This window comes from Pteropus vampyrus, unplaced genomic scaffold (assembly GCF_000151845.1).
Source record: "Pteropus vampyrus isolate Shadow unplaced genomic scaffold, Pvam_2.0 Scaffold106, whole genome shotgun sequence".
Lineage (NCBI taxonomy): Eukaryota > Metazoa > Chordata > Mammalia > Chiroptera > Pteropodidae > Pteropus > Pteropus vampyrus.
In genome coordinates, this window is record NW_011888887.1 from 3323176 (window position 1) to 3343865 (window position 20690).

The following is a 20690-nucleotide window of genomic DNA, read 5'->3' on the forward strand; positions in this document are numbered from 1 at the left end:
GAGAAGAAGATACTATCTTATTCATTATTAAAACCGCCACACAGTACCCTGTGTATGGTAAGTGCTCAATAATTGCTTATGTATATTCTTTCTAGCTAATCAAATTCTGTGTGTTTGAAGATTTTTTCCTTCTTTGCACTTGGCATATACAGCTCACCAGCAGCTGTGTGTGTGTGTGTGTGTGTGTGTGTGTGTGTGTATGTGTGTGTGTGCATGCTCACATGTGTGACAGAAAGAGAGAGAAACAGAGACAGAGAGAGAGACAGAAAAATGAAAGGGAGAGAGAGAAAGGGAGGGAGAAATAAAAAGAAGGAAGATGAGGATGAGGAGAACCATCTCCTTAGCTTTTTCAAGTTTGAGGCAGTTCCATTGGGGTCTGCTATGGTCTGAATGTTTGTGTCCCCCTAAATTCATATGTTGAAATGCCCAATTGATGGTATTAGGAGGTGATATTGAGAGGTGCGTGGGTCATAAGGGTGGAACCCTCAAAAATGGGATTAATGCTCTTATAAAAGAGACCCAGAAAGATCCCTACCCACTTCAATCCTGTGAAGACGCAGCAAGAAGTTAGAAGTCTACAATCTGGAAAACGACCTTCACCAGAACCGCACCATGCTGGTGCCATGATCTTGGACTCTCAGCCTCCAGAACTGTGGGAAATAAATATTTGTTGTTTTAAGTCATCCAGTCTATAGTAATTTCGTTATAACATCCTGAACAGACTAAGACGGGGGCTTTTCTCTCCATTCAGAAACTTGGTTCGCATTCATCCGTTGACCCATGATGCAGATGTAGTCCGTCCACACCACCAGCATCACCCCTGCACACCAAAGGCTGCCTGACTGCCAATACCTGCACTCGCTGACTAAAAACTTCCTTGCCCTTGCTGCAGGAGACTTCCAGTTCTCTATCATGACTGGCTATGGATAGATCACATTTTGATAAAATCATCAATGACCTTCACCAAAATGCAAACCAAAGCAATTATTTACATGCACGAGATTCACCAAAGTACTTTCCTAACCTTAATGATCAGGAATATTTTTCTAACAGACTGGCAGAATGTTTTAAGAAAATCCAAAAAGATTCTTGCTATAGGGGTCGGTATCAGATCAAACCTATTCTGAAGTATCTACTTTATGAGCCCAGTTCACTTTTAACACAATAAAATGTCCTTCTTTACTGGCCTGTATCATGTTAGAATCCATAAAGCAACATGACCCAGCTTTGACATTATTTATAGGTATAAAAACATTGTATTCTGGAAAGAATTATAATGCTTCACTGAGCTTTAGTAGAAAAGTCTTCTCTTAAAAGACGGAAATCGATGTCTAGTGTAATGTGTAGCACTTTTAAAAATAAGGCAGATTCTATACAAGTGACAGATCCTCGCCTGAACAACAGGCTTGAGTGCATTCAATCCAGCCACTGCTATTACTAATAACAGCTGGTGCAGGTTCTTAACAGAAGGAACCGGGAATGCTGGATCCTTTGTGCAACGAGAACCGCATGTCACACTGTAGTGTCAGCGTCAACGAGCAGGGTCTCTCATATTAATGTCTAAGCGATTTCTGAGAACACTTGGTCTTCTCTAACTAGGGACTTGTATCACTTCTGTTTGGGTCTGGAAATCTCTTTGAATGTCAGGTTCTGCTGGTGTTCATTTGCGTGTCATGAATGCTCTTATTATCTACTTCATTATCAGACTTGTTACTCATTTGCAGAAAATTCTCAGCTTCTGTGTATGCAGTTGTTCAGTGTTCACTTTAGTACAGAATCTTTACTTCCGTGGTAACAATATCCTACTTTCCATCACTGTGCCCAACAACTTGTGGCCCTCGGTTACTCACAACCTAGAGCGGCATCTCTCTATTACCCCTGTGTCTACTTGTCTCTGTGCAGCTACCAGTGCTGCCGTCATAGCAGGGTTGTTTTGTTTTGTTTTGTTTTGTTTAATTTATTATGTATGCTTGCTTTTAGATGGGAAGTAAGGAGCATCCAAAGCTTACAAAACTTAAAAAATATACTGAAATATGAATTCCAGGACTAAATATAGCCCCAATTTGGATAGTTCAGAGTGATTCTTTCTGACCTGCATTTTTCTCTTTGAAAATTAAACCATTAATTGAGATAACTAAACAGCAATACCGACAAGTATATCCCTTCAGCTCTGTCTTTGTTGGACAGAGCTCAGCTTTCTTGAAATCATGTAGAGTTCTGGGTTTGGGTCAAACTAATTTACATCTCTGTAAATGTCTTGCTTGGAGATGACGTTTGTTCTTAAAACAATTAAAAGTAGAGCAGATGCAATAGATCTTTAGAGGGGAAAAAAAAGTTCCCAGGATAATGAAAATCAATTGGATAATGTTAATGTGGAAACGGCTTTCAGAAACAATTAGAGTGGTTTATTCTAATATTAGTCACAGACCTCAGAGGACATTAAGAAAATGTTACACATGTATTAGAGTATAGGGAGTCTTTTCTCGGTCATATAACTTTAGACGCAGATGACCTGTCATTTCTCTCAGATTTGCTCAATGGCTCCAGCACTCAGGATCCTACTTAATAAAACGAGGCTTAAGTTTCTTAAATGTGTCAGGGCAGCCAGAAACATTTCTCTGCATTTCTTTTCTGGGTCCCAGCAACAGGTCAAAGGCCAGGCCAGAATCATTTATCATCTTGCATTAAAATCCCAGCTGGGTTCAGGGCCTTGTGCTATTGATTGTTCCGTCTCTCTTCTGTATCATCAACCTGTTCCTTGCAACTGGCTCCTTTCCATTAAAATTTAACATTTAGACATGATTGAGGCTCTTCTGTCTTAAAATTTAAAAGCCTCCCAAAAGCTCTTCTTTTCACAGTTGATTTCATTATACTTGCTGGCTTCAATTCCTTACCTTTCATTCATTCCTCAATCCAAACGCAGCCTGACATGCCAGTCCCATGAACTCTATTCTTGTCCAGATCCCAAATGGCTCCCTGTCATGGATTCCCATGGACACCTTTCGGTCTAAATTTTCCTCGACTCTTGGCCACTTTTGGTGTTGTTGACCTCCCCAGGATTGCTCTAGGATGGAGCAGAAGCTGGTAGGTCAAGGAGGCAGTTACTTGTGATGCTGAGCAAGATTATAAGAGGTGGGGGTGTGCAAAGGACATGGGAACTAGGAGGATATGTGGATTCGAGTCATGGGACACACGTCATCCCCTTCACAATCTGCCCACACTATGCTAGAAATATGATATGGCACCCTGTGCTATTTGTTGCGGGAAGGGGGAACCAAAACTGGTTTTGTAGCACCTATTTTTTTCTTTCTCCTCTTTAAAATTCACCCAAATAAGGACAAGACGACAGTTTCCAGGCAACATGCGAAAATAAGGGCCTCATCTTTCTCTGAATTTCTAGTAAGTTTACCATGCATAATGTGCTAAACAAACATTTTTTTAACCGATAGAATGAGGCAGGTTAGCTATCATCTGTGTTTTCCCCTCCATTTATCTGTAGTCATATGTCCTTCCTCCACATCGCCCCACTGCCAGCTTCATGAATTTCTATAAGTAGCCATAACTTGATTTACAGACTATGCCTTTATCCTTGCCAAAGTATTTGTCTCCACCATGATACTGTAGCTATGACTTTTATACAAGTAGCTTTATGTGGTGCCCAGAATGACAGTCAGGAATTTGTTTTCTTTACAGTTTGCTTTTTTCTTTCCTAGACAGAATTTTCAGCATGGAGATACATGAGGCCATAAACACTACTCTTTATTAACTCCTCATTTCCTCTGAGCACTTAGGTAATCATTTTACAATTGTATCTTTCTCTGTCTAATGCCTATTGTTGAACAGCTCTCTCTGCTAGAATGCCCTTCTTACACACAGTGGTGCTTAATAACTGTGTTGTTTGAATCCCAAACCTCTCCCTACCTCCAATGATGTTCATTCTTCTTTCCTGGGTCTGCCTTCTGGGGTTACCCAAGAATACCTGTGTGTTTGGCTAGAGCACGGTGTGTTTGCAAAACTGATTTTCTACATGACAGTCTTTAAAGTGTGTGAAGACTGATGCCATGTCTTCAGTTAGGATAGGCCACCTCAAAGCACTCCATCTTTTCTACTACGGTAAAGGAAAATATTTGTTACTCTGACTAAAAAAACAAAACCAAAAAAACGTCAAAGTCTTTACCACTGTTTATAAAGCTGTCCTCCTGTTATCACTGTGAAACCTCCTCCCCCTCCCCCCCTCACTACTCTCCAGCCACGCAGCCTTCCTGCTGCTCCTCAAACACCCCAGGGACTCTTGCCTGAGGACTTTGCCCTCAGTTCCTCCTACCCACACTGCTCTTCCTGCCCAGTGCCCACTGGGCTCACTTTACTATCAAGTTTGCTCAAATATCACCTGAGACCCCAGGACCTGCACACTCTGCTGCAGAATTCCAAGTAGCCCCAATTCTTGCTCTATTCTTTTGTCTATAGCAAATGATATACTTTAATTATTTACTAAGTTTATTGCTTATCGTCTGTCTCCCCTACACCTTGCCACGAGGGCAGGGATGTTGGCCTTTTCATGTCTCTTCACTGTGTATCTCAAGTACTGAGAAAATGTTGAGTACAGAGTAGGTACTCAATTTATTCACTATTATATGAACAAATTAATGAAAGAGGTGGATATAAAAGTAAAAATGCATTAATTATAAGCAAATTTCTATTGGTTGTCTATTCTTTTCCTGATAAAAAATCTTCAGCTCTATTTACTATCTCAATGCTTTTTCACAGCTCAGTGGAATTTGCCCCTTTAAAAGAGGTTAAAGAGGTTCATTTGCCTGAAATCATAATTTTGGCAAAGGATCATGTGGCAGGTAAGTTTTGAAAGGAGGAGTTGGTGGCATCTCAGGTGAAAGAATGAGTTCTAGGGGTACAGATTCAGGAGGTAGTGGTAAAGGGAGAAAGCAGCAGAATTGCATACAGATCTACTGATGGCTGGACAATGGGAAGAGACCAATTCAGAATGAGCCCATGTTTCCTTGCTTGAAAGACTCCCAAGTGGGGAAGTTTGCCATTGCTGCTGCAGCTCCATGTTCTTTGAGTTGTTATGGACTTTAATCATGCCAGTAGAGCCAGGCCGAGAAGGCCAGGAGACCTTGTAAATTGTTTAGGTCCAGAGAACAGCCCACCTCAGGAAAGATGAATCTTTCTTAAGAAATAATAGGAGCATGTTTGTGAGTGTATCAAGGTTGTGCTGCTGCTCACACAGTGGCGCCTCCTGCAGGTGAACTATTGTTACAGCATTGGTAGTGAAATATGAGTCATCTCCACCCCTTAGCACTCTCTGGGAAAGAACTCATCATTCTCAAATTCCCCTTTACTAAGCAGCAGACCATTAGCAGACCATTAGACCATTACTCCCAGCCATTCTGTGGGGGGCTTCTCTGTGCCCCACCTGTACAGGGTGATAACGAGATAGGAAAGAACAACAGATGGGGTAATTTCTCTCAAATGCTCCTCCTCTAGGGAGAAGACAGGTATGTATCCATATAACCGATACAACTGCCATTAAGGATGCTGATACAAAGTCTTTAACCTGAGAGTTTAGAGATTGTTTCTCTTTGACAGAATCAGGGAAGCTTTCCCAGAGGAAGTGGAGGCTAAGCAGAAATGGGAGAGTAGGTAGGATGCTAGGTGGGCACGGAAAGTTCCTTCCTGCCAGAGCGGACTGTATAGGAAAGACCCAAAAGTGTTGGCAAGGGAAAATATAGTATATTTTTTATTCAATAAAATATATAGCACACTTCAAGAGCAGTATAAGAGCAGAGAAGAAAGTCATGTTCTAACTGGGGAGGACCCCAAAGTGTAGTCCCAGGGATGAACTTTATTCTGGCAGCAATGACAAGTCATTGGATGTTTTTAGTAAGTATTTATATGGTCAGAGTGCAGTTTTTCCCTTAGATGTTCAAAAGCAAAGACTAAAAGGAACCCATTTGTAGGAGGCTGCATAGTCTTAAATTATTCTCAGGTCTAGCTATCAAGACAGACATTGGACATCCAAAGTCAAAATGGAGTATTACAAAAGCCCAGGAGGCTGCTCCCTCTGCTCTAACCTCTGGGTCATGATGTCTAGGCCTCTCTCTGGCCCTCCCTAAGGCAGGTGGCCTCAGGCCATAGAGAAGAAAGTATATCCAGGCCCAGGAGAAATAGCAGTCATATATCTGAAATTTATGCTCTCTGCATAGATTTTCCACCTCAAATTGTTTCTTCCAGCTTGCCAAATTCTTTTTCTGCTTTTATATTAAGTCAAAAAAAATTTTTAATACAACCTTTAAAAGGAAACATAATAGACATACTGAGTGAAAAATAAGCAGAAGGGAGCTGTAAATCTTATTTTTAAAAGTAGGAAGATGAAATAATCACATCCATTTGAGAATCGTGGTCACAAAGGCATCATCTAATGTCTGATTTGATAGTCCTCTTCAAGAAATAAATATAGATGTTGACAATTTTGTTGCTCTCTGTGTATGTCATCATAGGCCTGGCTATTTCAGAGGTTACCGGGCATGAGTAGAAAAATTGCTCTAAAAATAATCCTCTGTCATTTTTCAATTTCCAAATAAAATTGGTTACTTGGCTCAGAAAGTACTGCACAAGAGATGAATCATTTTTAAGAAACATTGAACTGCTATTAAATTTTTTTGTCTATGTGGTAGACATTCTCACTTTAAAAAAAAAAATATATATATACTTTACAAATTAAAGTATAGCAGGAGCATTTGTTCTACCAAAGTTGACGGAAAACACATTTAAAGGAATGCCATCTGTTTCCCTGCCTTATGTTGAAATGTCCTTGTTCCTTATCATGTACCTACATGCCTCAATGTACATCACGTATTAATAACAGACAGTGTGACAGATGCTCCTATTTCTGCTGCTTTTGGAAAAATGTAACAGATTGTATTCAGTTATTCTATGATTATATTGTCTGAGGCTGAACAACCACTGTAGACTTATGCTGTTCTGTCAGTAGCCAAAGTTAAGTACAAGCCTGTGTCTTTTGGGCTGCCATAACAGAATTCTATCGATTGGGTGGCTTCTAAACAACAGAAACTTATTTCCACAGTTCTGGACACTGGGAAGTCTGAGATCAGGGCACCGGCAGATTCGGTGTCTAGTGAGGGCCTGCTTCCTTGCTCATAGATACTGTCTGGTTGCTGTGTCCTCATATGGCAAAAGGAGGAAGAAAGCTCTGTGGGGTCTCTTTGAGAAGGACACTAATGCCACTCATGAGGGCTCCCACCTCATGACCTCAGCACCTCCCAAAAGCCTTACCTCCAAATACCAAAACATTGAAAATTAGGTTTCAGCATATGAAAGGGCGGAGGGCAGAACAACCATTCAGTCTATAGCCAAGGTATATCAGCCTTCTCTGGCCTCCTCAGACCTCTTTGTTCTCTCTTCTGTAATAGGCAATGCTGGGCTTAACAGGCATTTTGGTTTTTAAAATTTCTATATATTTTGATTAACTACTATGTGTGCAGAAATATTTCAGTTTTAATTAAAAACAAGATATTGTGTGTGTATATGTGCACAGTTGAATACTGGCACATGCATACACACCAGGATGTTGAGATTGCATTTTTCCTTAAAGATGTTTAGCTAAAGTTCACAGCACCACCCCAGCACTTGAGGCAGAATCAAATTTGAGCGTGCCTTCAATCAATCTCCACATGTTTCAGAAACTCCACTCAATTTCACTTACACGCATCTTTCTCTTTTCACAGTATGTCTTTGGAGTGTTTCTACTTAGTTAAAAAGCAATGCTAATAAGCTTTATTATTTTAATATAGTTACCAGATACAAGTGTAGTATGTGTCTGTTGGTGAATATTTATAGACCTCGTTTGACAACTCTGTCTCTCCACAATGTGTAGGAGATATTTTATAATATGTTATTGGATTCAGGCTTATCATATACCATGAATGCATATATTGGCTTACATCAAGGGTTCTCTGTTTACATGCAATCATAATTTTATTTTCCTTTGAGTATAAACACCTCTGATGAACATATTGTACCCTACAACACTTGTTAACTGTGACATTTCCCTATTTCTCGTTCACCTTGTCCGAACTTTCACACATTTGCCTAATACCTTTCTGCTGCAATAGGATTTGAATAGCCTTCCCATGGCATGATGAATTTATTCAAAGGATTATGCTGAAGAAAGTGGAAATATTGAGGCTTATGTTCAAGGAGGAACAGTGTGGTTCAGGAAGCTGGAGAGGAGAAGAAGGAATTAAGGAGCACCGGCCATCCTGAGGTGAGGGTGTTACTAGGATTATTACCTCAGTAACTTATCTTATAGTCCCAGCCCAACAAACATGGCCTCCAGGGAACCATATTTAAAACCCTTTAACCATTTTGAGTGATGTCCAGAAAAATCCAGAAACTCTGCCATATAAAGAATGAGGAAACTGCTGAGGAGCCTTCTCTCCTCTCTCCTTCCAGCTACAAAATTAATTAATTAATTAACTAATTAATTAATTAACTAACTAAGGGAAAAGGAGGGAGAAAAATGGTCCTGTGTTGTTCCTGAGAACAGAGTTAAGATCAAGTAGGGGAGTCCAAAGGGATTGAGTTTAGCATTCTAATAATGGGATGTAATTGTAACAGCTTCGCCGTTCATAGAATGAATGGCCTTGGGAACTCAGTGACACTGATGTTTCCATGGGGAACCACCGATGCTCTTCTCTACTGGGGGATGAAGTTGCCACAGATCAGTGCTGCTTGGCATTTGCTATACTTTAGAATCATTTGAAGAGTTTCTTTAAACTAAAGGTTCTTGAGCCCTACACCAGACTGACTAGTCAGAATATCCAAGGGGACACACTAAATATATTTTCTTTTATAAACTCCCCAGATAGAACCATTTATAACATATAACTCTAAGATGCCATACCAAATCAAATTCCTACTCAAATGTTCATAACAATTACAATAGCAGTAGTAATAACCATCTGTTTCTCTTTCCATGCCTAGGCTTTGCTTTCATAGGTCTTGCCTTCACTTTTAGCCAGGATCTTTCCAATGGGTGGTAAACTGACAACTAGCACATAATCCCTTCCAAGTAATACTCATTTTCTAAAATCTTATATATCCCATAATATGAATAAAGGCATGAAATGAAGCAGGAAGAAATTTTTAAGGGCTTTTGTACTGCTAACCTACAGTTCTGTGAACATTGTTTGCTTATAGAAGGTGAACAGCTGGTCTCAATTTCTCCTGAGAATAGTACAAGACAAAACAAGTTTGGTTTAGACATGAAGACGAGTACCTTGTTACTGAAGGTCATCACATCTGGATACGTTACTGAGGGTATATGCAGACATTCCTTTCCAGGAATCTCTGGAAGCTATCTGGGACCCTACATACTGATGAGGACCGAGTCTGGTCTATAGGTCAGAGGCTCTTGCCTATCTAAATTCTCTTCTTCTTTGGACATATCAGTGTTGCAAAAGAAAAATGTTCTACTGCTTTTTTCTATAGAAATTCCAATTCATTGAATCTACCTTGTCCATTTCTAAGATTGTAGTTGACAGAGAACACCCTATCTTTATGAGAGTCTTTTGCAAAAGTGATCAAGATGGTGGCCTGAGAACCAAGAGGGAGATGGTTTGGGGACACCATTCCACAGGTAAGCTGCCCTCTCTGATAGCTGCCAATCAACCTTGACTGTGCCAGCTCAAATTATTTTTGGATCCAACATTGTACAATTCTCTCCTAAACAGGAGACAATGGAGTGACTATCTTGAATTTTTCCCCTAGAATTTCTTTTGCCACCCACCATCTATACATGACAGACCAAATCTTCTGAATAGTTTTCAACACCCACAGCCTGGCAACTCAGAGTAGAAAAAAAAAAACCTCATGCATAATATATACTTAAAATATTTTTAGTTTCTTCCACAAAGTGGCATTTTATTTTGCCCTTCTTAAAAACATTTAACTGTCAGCAATGGTTCATGTCTGCTAAGTTCTGCAATTCCTATGAACAAACTTGCTAAGTTCTTCAAGACAATGGACAACTTTATCCTAATTTGTTTGCCCAAGTCATTGCAGGCTCAAAGCAACTTGGTATGCTTGTGAAACAACAGAAGTTTACCAAGAGAAGTGGTGGAATCTGCTCTCTAGGACAAATAGAGCCCAAGTCTTAATCTAAAATAGGATATATTTTGATCTATCTGACATGATATATAAGGAATGTATGTGTGTCCTTGGGGGGAAAAAATGAAAGATCCAAACTAGGTATATTAAAGGAAGTTTTAAAAATGAACTACTTACAATGGAATGAAAGGGAATTGGGAACTAGTAAGAAAATTTCCAGGGCTAGCAACAGCAGGGAGTCACTACCTCTAGGCCTTAGGTGGAGCAATTATAGAAAACCAGAAAGAGTAGCTGTATAAAAGAGAACTTCCTAGCTCAGTCTCTGCTCACCCTCCAGTGTGCTGCCAGTGTCTCCCATTGGCTGAACTTGTCAGAAGCCAGATGGCAAAGGAGCCCATTGATTTAGCCCCTTGGAGCACAAAACAGGAAGGAGAGGAGAGGACAATGTATTCCAAAGCAAACAGAAGACATACAGTAAATGAGGATAAAGGGAGAGAGAGGTGATCGACTGAATGCTCTTTGTGTGTTTGTTCATTCTGTCATTCATCAAGTATGTATTTGTTAAGCACCTTCTATAAACCAAAGCACTTTGGGAAAAAAACAGGTGAAGAATGATAAATGCTCCCTTTGCTAATTAAATCAGAGAAACAAGACATAACTACGTGGAATGTTATAAAACAAAAGCTCACTGAGAGTAGTAGCAGGGTGGAGAGTGTCAGAGGAGGGGGTGGTCTGGGTGGGCCCTGAGGGGAAGGTGGGCTCAGGGGGAAGCATGAGAGGATTTTAACAGGTCTTTGCATTGGGGTGTGGGGGAAGAGATTAAGGGGGAAGTCCTCAAGCCTTCAGTCCCCACCTCAGCACTTCTGTGGAGTGACAGACCAGCCTCGTGATTTTTCAATGAATTCTAGGACTGTACAAAAACTAAATATATACCACTTTTTATTGAGTACTTACAATGTGTCAGACATTTTACATATAATATCTCACTGAAGCCTTATGATGACATTGCTGAGACAGATATTATTTTCCACATTCTATGGATGAGAATAAATGAAACTCCAAGAGACGGGAGCGTCTTATCTAAGGTCAGACATCTAGTAGTAGAGGAGCTGGGATTCAAAGTTAGGTTTTTCTGACATCAAATTCCAAGCCTCTAAACTCCTTAAATAGAGACAATAAAGGACTTCGCAATGGTGCCTGCCTTGGGTTTAAATATTTCTCCTGGTTATACCCTCATGTGTTCTCAGATAAAGCATCTACGTCCTAATCTGGAATAGGATCCATTTCTTTCATCCTGACATGGTAAATAAGGTAGCCAGACCTTATTTTAAGCTGCTGCTTCGCTTGTAAAATAGGTTATGTTTTCACATGCGCTGCTAGCACTTAGGTACAGCACTGGCATCTGATGAAGTGTGTACTGGGGTTCTAACTTTGTATATCCCTATTTAAAACCCTCTAATGACTTCTTGTGCTTGGAATTAATTTTATGAACTATATGGACAAGTGATCTGGCCTCCTCTATTTCTTATTTGATCTCTTACTATCCTCCATTTTCTTACTCTGCTCCAGCCGCACCAGCTTTCTTTGTTTTTTTTAAATAAGTTCTGCTCTTCCTACTATGATTCTTTGCCTTAGGTGTTCCCTCCATCTAGAATCCTCTCCTCACAAATCTTCACAAACTGGCTCGTTTGGTTGTTATTCAGTCTCAACAGAAAAGTCAGAGAGTTGTTTTCTGACCATGTCCCACAATGGCCCCCACTAAAACATCACCTTGTTTTATATTCATTGTAAAACTCATCACTATGTAATATTTCTTGTTGGTCTATCTACTCTTTGTCCACATGAGGGCTGGGAACTTTCAGTATATTATGCAATGCTGAAGATAACCCTGTGCCTTGCCATGGACAGTGCTCAGCTCCTTAAATGTTTGCCAGGGGGAATGAATGAATTCATGGAGACAAACCCTGGTTCAAAAAGAAAAGTAATAACAGTATTGTGCATTTATTTATTATTTAATAGTCACCTATCTTTTAGATATTATTCATACTTATATTTCAAGATGAGAAAGTGAAGTTTAGAGATGCCCAAGGACACACTAGCAACAGAACAGAACTGTAACATCCACCCTTTGACTCTAAGTCTATTGAGCTTTCGAATCCACTATTGCTGCTTGTATGAGTTATGTCTGTGATTATGACACCCCCAAGTACAGTGGCTTAAATAAACTGATTGTTCTCTCATGGGTTAGTACAGAAGTGAGTGTCTCTGCCAGGTGGAAGGTGTAACTTCCCTCTCTGAGTCCAGGCTGGCTGATCCAGTTGTTGCCATTTCCTAGCCAGTAGGAAGGGGAAAGAGGAATGAAGACATGATCAACCTGTTGCACGCACCACCTTCATCAGAGCTACAAGAGAAGCTGGTAGATGCAATGACTACTTTGGAAAATATGTGCCCAATTAAAACTTGGAGAATTCTATAAGTAAAAAAGAAGAGAAGACTAGATATAAGATACAATAAGCAGACTTTTAGGCCTTAGGTAGAGATTAGTATCATCTTCATTTTATATAGAGAGAAATTTGGGCTTGACAAGGTTAAAAATTATACCGTTAGTCAATGAAAGGGCAGAATTCATTAAAGATTTCATTATAGCTCCCTATTTTGCCATTTACATTTGTCTGTCTGTCTGTTTCTCTCTCTCTCCCGCCCCCTCTCTCTCTCACACACACACACACACACACACACACACACACACACACACACAGAGCTCAGTGTTGCATGCTTAGATGGAATTTTACTACCATTTTCATCTATGGAGTGTCATTCAGCCTTGACTTCTTAAAGAGGATTCAACCAAGGTCAAGGAAGTAGGTAGAGGGCTAGGGGCCCTGTCTGATCCTCTTAACAGCAGAGCTTGCCTCATCTTGGGTGCACTGGCTCCTGGGAAAGCTGCCCTTGGGTAGGCAGCATGTACTGATGAGTCAGAACCTAGATCTAAGGTGGAGGAGTTTGATGTGCACTGGGGACTTTGTAAATAATGAGCGGCAGGGGTCCTTAACTCCTGCGCAACAATAACAAACATGCCAGTAGGGACAGTGAGCATATGTCCTTCTGTACTGGGATAATCCTTGTTTACAGCTGCTGCCCCAGTGTCCTTATAAAAAGTGTCCTTCTCAAAAGTGTTCCAGTTTGGATGATAAATTATATGGCCACTCCACCAACAGCCCTATGTTACCATTGGTACCGAGCCTTCAAAATGTTGAGGCAAAAACTAGGAAGATGTTGAACAGTTAGCTAAGGAGGAGAGATGCCTAAATATGAGTCCCTGTATTTGAATGCCATTGTAAAGTCCTAGTAATAAATTGATCAACAGTTAAAATTAACAGTAATTCCATTCTGCTGGACAAACCCAAACATTTAGTTATAAAGGTTAATTTTATATTTCATTCTTAGATTACCAAACATAATAAAAATATCTTGGAGGATGTTTTACACTGTAGAATCATTAATGATTAAAATGTCTGGGAACAGAAGGATGCATAGTTACAAATTATTCAAACCACATAAGACTTTATAAAATTCTATCTATGAGAGGCATTCAATAAATAACCCAGAATTCATCTATTTCATGTCCATGCCCTTTGGTTTCAATGACATTCTCATTTTTCATAACAATATTGAGTTATACTGCACATAGACTTTTAGAAAAGTTCTTCCCAGTTAATCAAAATTTGCTCAATTTGTAGCAAAACAATTTTATTCCCCAGATATCATTGACACTCCATATCTGTGAAGTTGACCCAAAAAATCCTGGAGGGAGATTTGCAAAATGACATTCCTCATAGAACTGTGTGATTTGAAATTAGAAAGATGTAATTAAGGATCAACATATAAAAAAAGTTTCTCCTTCTTGAAGTCAGAATGAGATATAGCAGAAGTCTCCAACCTTTTTGGCACCAGGAACCAGTGCTCCTATGAGAATCTAATGCCTGATCTGAGGTGGAGCTGGTGGCTGCAAATACAGATGTTTTGCTAGCTCACCTGCTGCTCATTTCCTGCTGTGCTGCCAGGTTCCTAACAGGCCATAGATAAGTACTTGTCTGCAGCCCCGGGATTGGGGTCCCCAGAAATATAGGACATATTCATTACTTAAAGATAATGAGTAAAAGAAAAAAAAAAGTCAACTTACAATGAGCTTACTTAAAATAAGGACAAAAATTTTAAAGTAAATAATGAAAACTAAAAAAAGGCTCCATAGGATTTCATGAAATTAAAAACTGCTGATTTTGGTGTGACTTTCCAAAAAAATTGTACTTTAGCATATACCATATTTCTTTTGACACCTGATTTTTACAACATGACCATAAAGAGTATCATTTAACAAGAGCATGTGAGGGCTTTATTGGCCTCCCCAGGGGATTCTCTTAAACCTTTCCATATTCAAATGTTCTCTTTTCGGGTGCTTAGCCAGTCAGCCTTCATGTCCTTTTCTCCTCTCAACTGTCATCTAATCCACCTCTACCAGTGCCTCCTTTATTGAAGTCTTAGCATGTGTGATTTAAAAAAAAAAACTTTTATTATAAGAGTTTATTTGAGCCAAAACTGATTACAATTGTTAGGAAGCGAGATCTCAAATACTCTCATTAGTATGTGTGATTTTTAGCAGTTATCTATCATCACATTCATCAACCTCATGAAATCCTGCATCTTTCACAAGATTTTCATTTTCACTTTGCGATTAATGTGCGTTGTGTTAACTGTGCATTGCTGGATAGTCTAAACAACCAATAATCCTGGAATTCGAAAAACAAAGACACTGATATAATTGGTAGAATCAACACTAACTGAAGCAGAATATTTGAGCGGGGAATAACTTAATGATGGTTTGGTCTATTACATATTATCTTCCTTTTAAGTCCTCCATGTCAACTGGGCCTTACATAATAAACTCTGGAGTAGCCAGGACCCCCTTGTACTTCAGGCTTGAATTCTAACCCCATCAACTTATTCTATGGTCTTGAGCAAGTCACTTTATTTCAATGACCTTCCATGCCTAAGAAACCCAGATTCTTTTCCTAGGATCCGAAGAGTTCCGCATATATTTTTTAACATGCATGTTCTCAGGGAGTGCACTCATAACTTTCCTCAAATTTTCAAAAGAATCCAAACCACCAATTGTGAAGTATCTCACCTGATCTTTAAAGTTGCTTCCAGCACTCATGTTCTCTGATTTCTAATATTCCCTGGGTCAAACTATCTATAGCAGGGGTCCCCAACCCCTGGGGTGTGATCCGGTACTAGTCTATGGCCTCTTAGGAACCAGGCAGCACAGCAGGAGGTGAGCAGCAAGTGAAACTTCATCTGTATTTACAGTCACTCCCCAGCGCTACTATCACCACCTCAGCTCCACCTCAGATCATCAGGCATTAGATATTTATAGGAGCAACAGTCCCTGGTGCCAAAAAGGTTGGGGACCGCTGATCTAGAGGAAATAAAAGTAGAGGGTTGAATTAGACCAGGGGAAAAATATCTGTAAACTGTTACCTGTAATCAAGTGTTGAAATGTAGACAGGTAGCCCATCTATTCTAACTAATAACCTACCTTCCAGCAACCCCTTGAAACTTGTTTTGAGAAACTACATTTAAAATTTTCAAGTTTGTTGTTTCAGGGGAGGCAGAATGCTACATAGAAGATTTAATGATGCCTGTGTAAATCATAAGAGAAATGATGGGCACTCAGCTAAATCCATTTCTAAGTATTTGAAATATCACTAAATAACTGCCACCCTGTATTGGTAATTATGACTAAAATCATTGCAAATATTGGAACTCGAAGGATAGAAAATGACACATAGTATCAGATGTGGGCAGAGCAAGTAGGTTTTCTGAAAACAGTAGTAACTGGGCCTTTAATAGTTACTCCAAACACTAACATTGTCATAGCTATAACTTTATTAAATACTAAATGCTAAATTTACATTTTAAACTCTAGAGACCTTGATATATTCCTTTTTAAGTAATTTTTTATTTTTCAATTACAGTTGACATACAATATTACATTAGTTTCAGGTATACAATATAGTGATTAGACATTTATATAACTTACATAATGATCACCCCAATAAATCTAGTACTCATCTGACACCATACATAGTTATTATAATATTACTGACTATATACCATATGTTGTACCTTACATCCCCATGACTATTTTGTAACTACCAATTTGTACTTCTTAATTCCTTTATCTTTTCACTCATCCTCCCATCTGGCAACCTTCAAAATGTTTTCTGTATCCATGAACACCCTCCCATCTGGCAACCTTCAAAATGTTTTCTGTATCCATGAGTTTGTTTCTGTTTTTTGTATGTTTGTTTTTTAGATTACACACATAAGTAAAATCATATGGTATTTGTCTTTATCTGACTTATTTCACCTAGCATAATACCCTCTATGTCAATTCATGTTGTTGCAGACGATAAAATTTCATTCTTTTTTTATGGTTGAGTAATATTTCATTACATATATGTACCACCTCTTCTTTATCCATCCATTTATGGACACTTAGGTTGCTTCCATATCTTGGCTACTGTAAATAATGCTACATACAAACTTACATATTCCTTTGAATTAGTGTTTTGGGTTTCTTCAGATAAATACCCAAAAGTGGGATAACTGGGTCCTTCTTTGTCTCTTGTTATAGCCTTGTTTTAAAGTCTATTTTGTCTGATATAAGTACTGCTACCCCAGCTTTTTTTTTTCATTTCCATTTTCATGAAATATCTTTTTCCATCACTTTACTTTGTTTGTGTTTGTCTTTCATTCTCAGTTGAGTCTCCCATAGGCAGCATATATAAGGAAGGGTCTTGTTTTCTCATCCAATTTAGTCAGTCTATGACTATTGATTAAAGCATTTAATCTATTTTACACTTAAATTAATTGTTGACAGATATGTAGTTACTGACATTTTATTATTCATATTTTTTATATTTTTCTTCTTCTAATTAAAGAAATTCCTTTAACATTTCTTTTAATACTGATTTGGTGGTGCTGAACTCCTTTAGCTTTTTCTTGTCTGGGAAGCTCTTTGTCTTTCAGTTCTAAATGATAGCTTTGCTGGGTAGAGTAATCTTGATTGTAGGTCTCTGCTTTTCATCGCTTTGAATATTTCCTGCCAATGCCTTCTGGCCTGCAAAATATCTGTTAAGAAATCAGCTCCCTTGTAGGTAACTAATTGCTTTTCTCTGGCTGCTTTTATGATTCTCTTTGTCATTAACCTTTGGCATTATGATGTGACTTGGTGTGAGCCTCTTTGGGTTCATCTTGTTTGGGACCCTCTACACTTCCTGAGCTTATATGTCTATTTCCTTCTCCATGTTAGGGATGTTTTCCATCATCATTTCTTCAAATAGGTTTTTAATTCCTTGCTCTCTCTTCTCCTTCTGGTACATTTATGATGCAAATATTGATATGTTTGATATTTTCTCAGATGCCCCTTAAACTATCCTCATTTGTTTGGATTCTTTTTTCTTATTGCTGTTCTGATTGAGTGTTTTCTGCTACCTTATCTTCCAAATCTCTGATTCTATCCTCTGCTTCATCTAATCTACTGTTGATTCCCTATAATGTAGTCTTCATTTCAGTTATAGTCCTCATTTCTGACTGATTCTTTTTTATGTTTTTTATCTCCATTTTTATATTTCCTATCTCTGTCGAAGTTCTCACTGAGATCATTGAACATCCTAATAACTAGTGTTTTGAACTCTGGTAGATTGCTTGTCTCCATTTTGTTTAGTTCTTTTTCAGGCACTTTGTTCTGTTCTTTCATTTGGGACAGGCTTCTTTGTCTCCTCATTTTGGCTGCCTCCCTGTGCTTCTTTCTAGTAGTAGGTAGAGCTGCTTTGTCTCCCGCTCTTGGTAGAGTGGCCTTATGTAGTAGGCGTCCTGTGGGGCCCAGTGGTGCAGTCTCCTTGGTCATCTGAACCGGGTGCTCTGGGTGTGTCCCTTGTGTAGGTTGTGTGCGCCCTCTTGTTGTAATTGAGCCTTGGCTGCTTTTGGCATTTCAGTTAGAGGGATTGACTCTCCCACTGATTAGTTTTGAGGACTGGCTGTTGTGCAGGGGCTGACTTTATAGAGCAGGATTCATTTTAACAGGGCTCTGGTGCCTGCCAAGTCTAAATTTTGGGTGTGTTTTTGTGGAGGTGGGTGGTACTCTGAAATGGTCTGAAGCTAGCCCCCAAGTGTGCTGGTTCTGGGGTCTCTTGGGAGGGGCTCTGTTGTAGGCCAAGGTCAACTAATGCCTTGTGTCCTGCCCAGGGCCAGTTAGTATGACTACAAAGTGATCTGCAGATGTTTGCCACTTGTGCTAGGCTTAGAAGTGCCTGAGAGAGGCTGAATTGCCTGAATTGAGGCTGTCTGCTACTACTGCCAGACTTGGGGCTGCTTAGCAAGAGATGCAGGGCATGCTGAGGCCAGATGCTGCTTGTCTGGGGTTTGTGAATCTTTGATAGATTTTAGGAAAGTATGCAGCATGAGCCAAGACAGGCCATTTGTATGGAAAAGCCACTGGAAGTGTCTCGAGTGGGCCCATAAGTTGGGCGGAGAAGGGTCTCAGGAAACCACCAGAGTGGGCAAATAATGTTAGCCAGGTTGATGGAGACTCAAATATGGCGTCCCACCTGCACATGCAGGTTGGGTAGGAGTGGGGTTCAACAAAGGAACAATGGACTCTTCCAGCACTTCCGTCTGGGAGAAAGCTACCCTTGCCCTGAAGCCAGACAATTCAGTTCCTCCCTGTATGTCCCTGGCACCTTTCAAGCTGCCGCCCCAGTGCTAGGACTCAGAGACAGTGAGTCTGTCAGTAAGTACGTGCACAGGACCTTTAGAAGGAATGCCTGGGGCTCCAGCAGCCCTCCATCTCACTCAGCCACAACTTCTGCTGTTTTTCACAACCAGGAGTTATGGGGCCTTCTCTTTCTGGCACTGGAACCCTGGGCTGGGGAGCCTGGTGAGGGTCTGAGACGCTCCCTGCTCAGGAGGAACCTCTGCAGCCAAGATATCTCTCTGGATTTTTAATCACAACCTGTGGGTGTGGGACCATCCTGTTCAGCATCTCTGCCCTTCATACCAGTCTTGAGTGGCTTCTTCCTTAGTTACAGGACTTCTTTTCAGCTAGACCTCAGGCAATTCTCAATGATGGTTGTTCTGTAGTTTAGTTATATTTTTGATGTGATCATGGGAGGAGGCGAGCACAGGGTTTACCTACTCTGCCTTTTTGACCAGAAGCCTGATATTCTTGTAACAGCAAATAAGGTGGAAAAGAGGGAAATTGCTTCGATGATATCAGTTCTATTTTCAAGGCTCTTTATAATCCCCTTTGTCAGACTTACAGGATCCAAATCCCATTTATTTATCTATTCACTAGAAATGAAAGGGACTGGGATGGGAAAATCTGGTATAACACTATTGCATTAGTGCAGGCCTAAACTCATGAAATCTTGAATGACAATATTCAACAGTGGATGGACTAAGGCCCAGGACTTTAGGAAAATGGTTTATATTTTTTTATTAAGCATTCATAGGCAAATAGAGCCTATCCCTGTGTTACTATGGGATTTGAGAAATTTATGGAAATACTTGCAACAGGGGTTATAGAGACTGAGTTAATTCAAATATAATCAGATGATAGGACATGGAAAGTGGTTAAAGTGACCTACTGATCTTTCTCAACCACAGAAATTTTTTTATTATCTAAGAGTTCTGAGAGACCAAATCTGTTGGACTCCTGATCAGATCATGCTTCCTTGCAGATATGAAAAATCATATGAACAAAACGATAAAACTTGTATGGAAAAACAAAGAGTATAGCTTACAAATTCAAAAATAAGCCAGGATTTAGTTTCGAATTGGATAAAAATGTTGAGTAACTGAGAATAGAAGAAATTGTTTTCTATTGCCAAACTGCCATGAGCTTAATAAAATTGCAGATTTTAAAAAATTGTATAATGGTAAAAGTAAATTAATAGTTTCAGAAGAGTTTTATAGGTTTTCATGACCATGTAGCAGTGGACGTTTTGCACATTTATGGACATATGCTTTCTCAGCATTCATTTCCCTTTTTTTCTTGTAATAGCCTCTATTTCTCATTGGGATCGACTTCCCCACTGTCAGTCCATAGGTCTAGGGGACTCTATCCAAGGCTCCAGGAGTGGGCCTTGTGCTCAAACATGCAACTCAGGCCTGACCAACTATCGCACTTCTTCCTTTTGGTCACAGTGATTGGAAGAGTAATTGGTTCAATCAAAGTGGTTGTAATAATATTAAATCTGGATTGTTGGGAAACTACTGAAAAGAACCCTCTTTTTCTACTCTCAAACCTAGGAGAGTATGAAGATGTAGCTGCTATAACGACTTGGCCAGGCACTGTCTTAAGGAGCCTGAGAATGATCTATTGCTGGCATTTAAACCTCAGACCTCACTCCAGTTTAGGCAAAAAGGACCAGTTCTGAATTATGCGTTGTATTTAACTATCATATCTTTGAGGTACCCTT